The 10441-nt window shown below is 36.4% G+C and overlaps 1 protein-coding gene and 1 long non-coding RNA gene across 4 annotated transcripts in view; both read right to left on the minus strand.

The window, feature by feature from the left end:
- The window catches only part of LOC124263863 (cytochrome c oxidase assembly protein COX11, mitochondrial-like), a 152978-nt gene that overhangs the window by 8887 nt on the left and 133650 nt on the right, over window positions 1-10441 (minus strand). The window lies entirely within an intron of this gene.
- Window positions 7782-10140, minus strand: LOC124263866. Of its 2 annotated transcripts, XR_006894978.1 has the most exons (5): window positions 10034-10140; window positions 9390-9458; window positions 8855-8929; window positions 8516-8627; window positions 7782-8144 (listed from the first exon to the last, which is right to left on the minus strand). It is a non-coding gene; the product is annotated as an uncharacterized LOC124263866 (long non-coding RNA). The 2 variants fall into 2 exon arrangements; XR_006894977.1 differs by having other exon boundaries at window positions 7782-8627.

Here is a 10441-nt window from a genome sequence, read left to right on the forward strand (position 1 = left end):
CTACTTACCTGGTGCCAATTTCACAAAGCGACCTTGTCACTACGATGATCGTAAGCCTAAGTTTAAGCATGAGTTACGATCACCTCAGCGTTAAGATAGCTTTGTGCTTTGACCGTGATCCCCTATTACCCAACACTACCTGTTTAGGTCTCTGGAGTTCGGACAAAATGAATGGGAATTGTTTTACCAATGCCCTGGCAAAAACTATTGACATACATGTATATAACAGATCTAGACAGATCACCCATGCACTGAAGCTGCTTGAAGCTTTATCCAAACTCAAACATGTAAAAATCACAAAGAATGCCAGTGCACAGTGAAAAGGCAATGCAAACTTTAGCAACTAGCCGGGTAACCATACAGATTTTTGCTATCATCATTAAACAATGTATCATGTCTGACCAGGAGTTTTGGTAGTCCCATGGTTACCCAGGCCTCCTCTGGTTCCAACCGATCTGATTAACCGATCCCAACCCAGCACCATACCCGCGTTCAGAGTTTTCAACAAAGTGATGATCATCAAAGACCTGAATTACTGTGGGCTCGACTCAATCTTTTCCATTACATTAATGATAAGGCAGATTCATGTAGTAGGACTGACTGACTGACCGAGTTTGGTTTTACGACGCTTTTAGCAATATTCCAGCAACATCACGGCGAGGGACACCAGAAATGGGCTTCACACATTGTGCCCATGTGGGGATTCGAACCCGGGTCTTCGGCGTGACGAGCCAACACTTTAACCATTAGGCTACCCCACCGCCCCTCATGTAGTAGGAAAGCATAAAGTCTACAACTTTCTTGAAATTCTCGAGTACCTGTACGGAGGTGACAGATGATTGGTCAATCTTGGATTCAAAATTACAATCATCAACTCACAACACCACAACAAAGTGAAAATATTTCATAATCACAAAATAAAATGAGTGAGTGAGAGTTTTATGCTAAAGTCTTTCACGACTTGTCTAAATCAACCCCCACCTCATCCCCCAAACAATAATGAAACAGCAATTTAACGTTTTATACATTTTGTGGGCAAGCCATTAGTCTCTTAATTTAAAACAGTTTAAGATTTATACATATATAAATATAAAATAGAAAGGATCCAAGAGAATGTAAGGTTTTCAGATACTGAAGAAATCTGTATTTTTGGAGTTTGGATTCAGTGTTTATACCAGAAACAAACCTTCTATATGAAAAGTTTAACTCATTTTGAGGACTGAACCCATGAAAACTCCATGGTGACAAGCTACCACATTACACAGTGAGCTAACCCAGTATTCATTTAGGTGTAAATTTTCTTTCTATTGTCGACAATTTCTTCAAGATTTACAACATTTCCATGTATGAATAAAATGAATGTGTAGCATGTTCACGCACATGATTTTCATCCACCTTCTGACACATCTTCTTCAGTCATGAGAATCAAGGGTCAAGGTTATTTCTGGCCACAGCTAGGGCATGATGTTTCTAGGTGTGAAGAGGTTTCATGTTCATAAATTAGCTCACATGTCGCTACACATCATATTGGACATAAATATTGTTGTTGTGATTGATCTGCTAATTGTTCTCATGAACCTTGAAGAGATACAACATGAGACCATGCCAAACAGGAAAACCTTGCATCATGTGCTGACCTCTGATAACATTGACACTTTAAAGCAGGATATTCTCATGAAACTGCATATTACTTTACCTAATCTGTCATGCCGTGAGAGTATCTTTTGAGTAATACAATTTTCTTTTGAAATTCATTTTTCAAGTGTTGAGTGAGTTTAGTTTTACGCTGCTTTTAGCAATATTCCAGCAATATCACGGCGGGGGACACCAGAAGTGAGCTTCACACATTGTACTCATGTGGGAAATCGAACCCGGGTCTTGGGCGTAACAAGCAAATGCTTTAACCACTAGGCTACCCCACCGCCCCCATATATTAAGAGCATTTTGTAGGACATGAACTTCAAATAACTTGAAAGGGACAATCTATTTTACGAGTAGATGTTTTCCTTTCAGTGGTAGGAGTTGAGGAATGTCCACATACCAACTTGATGTACATTGGCAATATAATGAATTAATGATACAGATGACCACATTCATCAAATGCTACTGATCTACATTGAAAGGAGGCACTAAAACCAGCATGAAGCAGTTCCTACATTATCAATCAACACATCGGTAAGTCAAACTGACAGCGTTCTGCCTTGTGCCCCATCAGCAAAATGGCTATTTCCTTAACAAAAACACTACTTGGCTGTGTACAAATTGGAAATACTTGGAGGAATTAACTCTGGAAGACAAATAATATTTTACCATGCTACAGTTGTAATAGAATTGAAAACTTGATTTGTTTTTAATCTCATTTGCCATTTCTTCTTTCGTTATACTAAGAGGACATGCAAACCCATCCTATAAACAAAATATCAATTTGTACCATGCCTAATATCAACTGACTCAAATCACGACAGTGTCATCTGTGGTTATTCTTTTCTAGTGTACTAAAAACTGTTTTAATTATGAGTGAGATTACTTTTACGCCACCTTTAGCAATATTCCTGCAATATCACGGTGAGGGACACATGAAATGGGCTTCACACATTCTACCCATGTGGGGAATCGAACCCGGGTCTTCAGCATGCCGAGTGAACACTTTAACCACTAGGCTACCACTCCGCCCCCATTCTGTCGCCAAGCTACTAAGGGAAAATGACTGAATCTTCATGAACTAGGAGATGATTATTTAATAATGTCGATTTATCAAGAGTCTGAATACTGAAACAAGGAAGACAAAGAAACGGGTGAGGTGAGGTGAAATTGGTCTTAACGTCGTGCTTGAGAATATTTCGCTCATATGACGACATGCATGCGTGTGTATGTGTAGGTGCAGCTGCTTGTACTAGCCCAGACTTAAGCTGTTTTTATAGTGCTAGCCCACTGAGATACCATGCCGCAGTGAAGCATGAATACCCCTCTCAGACACATTATACTGACTCCGAGCCGACCAGTCCTTGTTGTACCCATTAATGCCGAGCGCCAGGCAGGGACCAACAAGTACCATATTTTAACGTTTTTTGGTATGACGCGGTCGGGGATCGAACCTGCGACCTTCCGCTCTCCGGGCTGACGCTCTAACCACTACACCACGGAGGCGGTCCAGACAAAGAAACGAAAAAGGGTGTTGGTGCATTCTGCTGCTTTTTTAATTACAGCATAAAATTTATACTTCACTGTGTGAGCACAGCCCGAAGTGATGCAGGTTTTAAGTGCATCAAGGACCTTAGAAACATCATCACACACGATGCATCTCTGCAGAGCAAATTGCAGCACATCAGACGATAGTCGTCCTTGTGCCTCTTGAAACATTTAACCAGATATGAATATATATTTCACTTATATCGGAAAACATCAACATTTTGTGTTTTAGATATTACACCACATTTTTGATAATTTAAATTTGGAAAGTTATGACATTCATTACAAAAGAAACCAAAATTTCGCATTTAGAAGATGATATTGCTTGTTACTATCAGTTTGAATATCCATTAGATAACACATTTGGCACTTGGAGAGCCATAGTGTCTACACTATTCTCATTTGTCAGCATAAAACTCCTAATGATGCTAGTTATAATAAAGATATGGCTATATTTCCTGAAATGATGTAATTTAGATTTAATCCCTTGTAATTATGCCCTGTCCTTTTCATGAAGATAGTCCTTAGCAGTCACAGCTGACACTAGCTATATTCTTGTAATGACATGACACTTAAACCATGTAATGACACGATAATCACAATCTAGTTAAAACATGTAAATCATACCACAGTTAAACCATGCAATTATCCGTCAATCACAACCCAGTTAAGATGTGACAATAAGCTATGTCTTTCCCAAGATTTTAGATGTGGCCAGTTCTTTTTCAGAAGCACATTAATGATGTCATTTGAGGTCAAGGTCACATAGAGTCTCTGAAATTGGAATGTCTTTCCACACATGTTCCTGTTTCAACACAGTTCCTTCTGCGGCTGAGTGTGTAATGTGAGACGAAGTGTCAGTACATGGTTTTCACATCTGGGAAAACAGTTTAAAAAAATATGGAAAGCAGGAGGAAGCCCATTTACAAAGATTCTTATCATTCCTTAAATTAAAAAAGCCTCAAAGCATTTTTAAAAAAAATTGGTTCATCTCAGATATCATAGGGATTAAACACAAGCCTTTTTTCAAGTGAATTTGCTTGTTAATACTTGAAAGATTACATCCCATTACAAAGACATTGCCAGTCATTGGAATGAGTGAGTGAGTTAATATTGAACGTCACATCAGCAATATCTCAGCCATATCGTGACGAAGCCAGTCACTGGAATAGCAACAGCTCAAACAAAAGACCTCCAAGACACATGTAGACCCTCTAAAACCATTGATTACACTGTTACAATATATCAATGAAAAATAATTGCCATTTTTCAGAGTGATTAAGAATGGATTTATACCTCTTTAATCTATCATGGAACTCCAGGCACATGCTTCAAACAGCATCAATGTTGGAAAAGAAACACAAAGGACAAGGTATGATAAGGGTGGTTTTTGGCCCACAAACAGAATTGGCTGAACACATGTTATTTGTTTAGAGACAAGATTGCTTTGCATAAAAATGCTATTTTTTAGATGATCTGAGGCGTAATTTCGATGCACAGGGGCCCAAAATGGGTTTTATCAGTTCCCATGAAGAATAACAAGAAGTCTGAAATATCAGTGTGCCATAATGACTTAGTTACAACTACCATTTTATTTACATACAAATAACATCAGTTTTACAACAGGTATTCATGATGAAAAACATGTCAACATCAATCACAAGGTTTTAACTTAAAAAGGGCCCAATTAGGGTTGCAATACATTGTGGACAGTAATTCAATTACATGCCAGTTGTTTACCAAAACACTCATTATTCACAACTTTCTTTGCAAATATAAACTATAGGTCAATTTTGCAACATGTACTAATGATAACCAATTACGTCAAGACTAAAATCACAGGGGCCCGCTTTTGGGTCTAATTACATTTTGGGCATAGCTTGATTTTAACAAAGTGTTAAAAGTCAGTATTTACAACTAGTTTTAGCAAATATACAGTAAACATCTCATTCAGAACATGTTATTACAATAACCAGTCATGTTGCACTAAAATCACAAGTCTTGACCTCAAAGGGGCCTATTTCAGGTGAAATTACATTCTTGGCACAGCTTGATTTTAACACCAAGTAAGTGTTAAATGTCAGTATTCACAACCAGTTTTAGCATACAGTAAACATCTCATTCAAAAAATGTCGTACAATAACCAGTCATGTTGCACATCTCTTGACATTCACAACATGTTTTAACACCATGTAAGTGTTAAAAGTCAGTATTTACAACCATAACCAGTCATGTTGCACTAAAAAAATCACAAGTTTTGACCTCAAAGGGGCCTATTCCGGGTGAAATTACATTCTTGGCACAGCTTGATTTTAACACCAAGTAAGTGTTAAATGTCAGTATTCACAACTAGTTTTAGCATACAGTAGACATCTCATTCACAACATGTCGTTACAATAACCAGTCATGTTGCACTAAAAATAACAAGTCTTGACCTCAAAGGGGCCTATTTCAGGTGAAATTACATTCTTGGCGCAGCTTGATTTTAACACCAAGTAAGTGTTAAATGTCAGTATTCACAACTAGTTTTAGCATACAGTAAACATCTCATTCACAACATGTCGTTACAATAACCAGTCATGTTGCACTAAAAATCACAAGTCTTGACCTCAAAGTGGCCTATTTCAGGTGAAATTACATTCTTGGCACAGCTTGATTTTAACACCAAGTAAGTGTTAAATGTCAGTATTCACAACCAGTTTTAGCATACAGTAAACATCTCATTCACAACATGTTATTACAATTACCAGTCATGTTGCAATAAAAATCAATAGTCTTGACCTCAAAGGGGCCCATTGGAGGTGAAATTTCATTCTTGCCACAGCTTGATTTTTTTTACACTAAGTAAGTGTTAAAAGTCCAGATTCAAACATCTTAACAAAGCAATTAATTACAACTCATTCACTGCTAAGATATTAAACATACACTTTTACTCTTCACCTACAAAGTCATCAATCTCAGTTTCTGAATCACTATCAAGAACTGCAGCATTCAAGAGCCGTGATCACTAGTGTTGCTGGAAACTGGCATCTTGTCTTGGTGTCTGCCATACCCAAGGTACCAAATGACACTTGCTATGTGCGCACAGCATCCAACAACTCTAGCACCCACTTTGCAAGTGCAGTACCATCCTGTCACCTTAACCTCAGTGAACTGAACCCACAAAGTGTGCAAGAGTGAGCCGACATGCCGAGACTGGATTTTCACTGGATTAAATCATCCACTTCCTTACACAGGAAAAGCTGATAGGCATTGTCACTATCGACATGATTTGCAACATATGCTGGTGCCAACTTTAGTTGATAAACACCCATTGTTATATCCCTAAGTTCATCCAGTGAAAGCACTGGAAAGCTTACATCATCAGCTTCAGTTATTGGAATGTATACATTCCTCCTTCTAAGAAGGTTTTCTTTTCAACCAGTTCTTTGACTGGGTTGCCCTGTCGACTCCTCTCTAGCATCAACGATGCAATTCTCTCATCTTCTGGATCATGAGATGCCAGTGCTGGCCGGTACTTGTTGCATAGCTTATAACAATAATACGCACAAAATCCCCGATATGGGGTACATAATGATTTGAAACAACTTTATCCAAAAATCGCCACTGCTTAATTCTTCCGCTGTAACGATTCAACAACCCACCGCGACTTTAGTAATTAGTCTTGATATCGCTAGCATCTTCTACTTCATGTTGTCTTTTCCCCTTTTCCAGGTAAGCTGGCATTTCTACATGAAAACCATGTTTTTCAAGAAAGGTTGTTGAGTCTCTAAAGCCTCTATCCACAATGAAAACATCATCTGCTTCCAACCAATTGTTAATATCATCAGAATTTGTTGAAAGCATATGTTTAGTTATGGATGCATCATTATTCATCCCATCAGCTGCATATGGACCAAGCACACTAAGAATATATCCATCGGTGCCAACTACCATCATGGGTTTAACTAAAGGTCTATGCTTATGCATGCTGTAGGATAGCTTCTGAAATTGGTGGTCAGCCCCTTTCTGAATGTAGATATATGTCCCATCCAAGACAAGAATAGCAACATTGACTTTGTCTTTAGTGAAAAGTTTTTTGGCAACTGGAGTGGTATGATTTTGCACAAACTCATCATGTTGAATATGCCCAAATCCTAAATTATTGGGTACAAAATGTAACATGAGACATTCCCTTGCACAATGAATTGCTCAGCTGTACCTGTGACTTTGTAAGTTTAAACAAGGTACCAAGAAGGTTGTTCGACAGTCCAGTCCTGAGTTTTACAAGAATCAGTGCAACACATGTTCTGACTGATCTAACACTTGAGCCACGCAAAGACTGTATGTGACACAACATCATCAAATTGATCTCTTGTGATGCCTGTAAGTTTAAAATATTCATCATCACTAAGAAATGCAGGGTCATCAAAATTCAAAGTCCCATATCTGATGAGGGTACTTCTGGCAGTAGCAAGGAGGTTAATAATTTCTGTTCTGTTGAAACATGTTAAATCTTTCTTTCCTTCAATCTGAATGAGTGCTTCCCTGGTAAAAAGTCTACATGATAAATGTTTTACACAACATCGATTTCCAGCAGGAATAATGACACCTTGAAAGATAAAACTTGATTTCTTGCATCATTCGGAATGACAATAAATGGATTTCGTGATGAACTCACTTTCTTACAAACCGCATAAACTCGATGAGTTGATGAAGTTGATGATATATTTAGTTCAATATTTTTAGGACTCAGATATATGAATGACTGATCAGAGTTTTCCGGTTCTGTTGATTTTATCTTCCTCCTGACATGTGTTCTACATTTTTCACATATAATACAATCTTTAGTAATTGTCTGTTTTAGTTCTTTCTCTAAATGCTGTCTGAAAGTGTCATCTGTTAATTTTCTTCTCAAATGTGGCTTGATATTAGACTTTTTACACCACACACATTGTGAAAAATTCATCTTCAATCTGAAAAACAAAACAAAACTAAATGTTATTTGGACTTAAGTTAGTAACACAAGTTTTGTGTCGGAAGAGCAGAATCACAAAATCATTGGACATTTTGGTATTTATTATATCAGCAGCATATAATGTTAATGATATGCCATTATGGATGTTGTACAGTGTGTTTAAAAACTTAAAAGCTATCAGGAAATTGTGTTTACTCAGTTTAGTCAATCATTTTCTTCAATTATAATCTGCCCAGGTTGAATTCCTTTGTCAAAGTAAATGAGTTTTAACCATATTGGTATTTTAAGTCTGTGGATGATTAATCTTTGTAGAAATATACATGAATTACCCAGATCTGAATGTTATTTAAATAGATTTGTAACATTTACAAGGTGTATGAAGTTTCCCTTCAGCATGCTGTTAAAGTACTTGTTTATGATCTTCACAAAACCTCAATATCACTCTTGGGCAGTCTTGGCTCAGACTCAGATCTTCTCTCAACTGAAATACAGATGACTTCATATCAATAGAAAATTATGTTTAAAAAAGCTGTGATAATCTATTCAAGGGTAACATTACTTTTTTCAAATGTCATTAGTCTAGCTTTGAAGGTTTATGCAGATTTAATCACCCCTGAGGCATCAGGTTTTCTGATTTTCTGTCACATTAAATTAGAAAATTGAATTGAAAAATATTTAGAAACATCTTTTAACTCATATTATGCTTACCTTCAACCTCAAGTTTTAATTTGTCATCTTCATGAAATGACACTCCTGAAATCAATCCATGACTATTTCTCTTATCTGAAACCAAATATTTGAAATTATAGAAGGATTATCATAATGTTCAAGAAATTGGTGCTTCCTAATTTTTCTAATGCTAAATGTGTCAATAGTATAGTTATATATGGAAGGGAATTGACCTCCAACAGCATAATCAATTATGGAGGCCACCTTTTGATCAATTATAGATATAAGATAAAAACAACTGTCAGAGCACATGAAAACACAGGTAATCAATCCTCAGTTTCAATATGACAATTGAAACCAATAGTCAATGATTCTGTAATCATATTTTTAAGAAGAAATAGTGAACGCTTTAATTGGTTATGTGTTTTGGATATCGGTAATTGACTGGCAGCCCACAAAATATCCATAAACCAATTATTTGATTGATCAGTACACCACTGATTAACAGCTATGGACAATTTGTAAATATTTACTTAAAGAAGGTACCACAATAACATTTTGAAACAATGCTTACCTTCTCCATGTTCTTTATGGTGTGGGAACAAAGGCAACAAGACAGTGTTGAAAGGCCAGTGTCTTCAGGCTTAAAAAAGATTTACATGATGTTAATTAAAGTTTGTTTGAACAGTGTAACATAGATTACCAAACTTAATGAAAAAAAATTATAATATTTGGATTTGATGTGAACAAGTTAAGCTAAACATTGTAAATTGGATGACCAAACTTTGTATAAAAAAAATACAGGAATCGAACCTGCATGTCTAATAATAGAGAAAAACGACAGGCCAGCACAGTAACCACTAGGCTACATATTCTTCAGGTCCTTGTGGTGAATTTAAGGTTATATATTACACCTTACAACAATGTGTCACTTGACGTCTGCTTGTGTTCATCATCTGCTGCACCATGATACAATGTTCTTATTCTAAGAAGAAACTTTTCATACAGTTAAGTATAGTCATTTTGGTTAAATGTAATATAATAGATCATAGAAAACATCAAGGTACATTGTTTCTTGGAAATGTGTATGTTTATACATGGCAACATCCTGTTGAATGACAGTGTTATTTTGACAGTGACAGGTGACTCAGAGGTGTTTGATAAACAGATGCTATAACAACTATGATAAAATTCTAACATAATTACAAAGATTCTCACCTTTAAATGGCTGCCAGATCATATTTTGAAAACCCTTCTGATGTCTTCTTATTTTTCCAGCAATGGGGCTCCAAAAATCTACCCGTGTTTTCATCAAAGTCATCAGCCTTGCGAGTCCCTTATGATATTGAACATTTTAATAAAGAGGTTTGATAAGTTCATTTTAGAGCCCAAAAACATTCAAAAAAATAATGAATCGTGATATAGTTGTGTAAATGTGATGGATAGTTTTTAAAGATAATACTTTACGTCAATGTTTATTTTGATATGTTGTATGGGGCAATTTCATATAACAGAAAAAAATGTACATTTTTAAAATTTTGATATGAGCAAAAGCGTGACCCACCACAATTTTTTAGGTGTGCATTCTAATTTACTCTCTTCATGTGTGGTGAAAAAATTGGGATG

Source organism: Haliotis rubra, unplaced genomic scaffold, assembly GCF_003918875.1.
Source record: "Haliotis rubra isolate DU_JTF1 unplaced genomic scaffold, ASM391887v1 Scf9, whole genome shotgun sequence".
NCBI classification, from domain to species: domain Eukaryota; kingdom Metazoa; phylum Mollusca; class Gastropoda; order Lepetellida; family Haliotidae; genus Haliotis; species Haliotis rubra.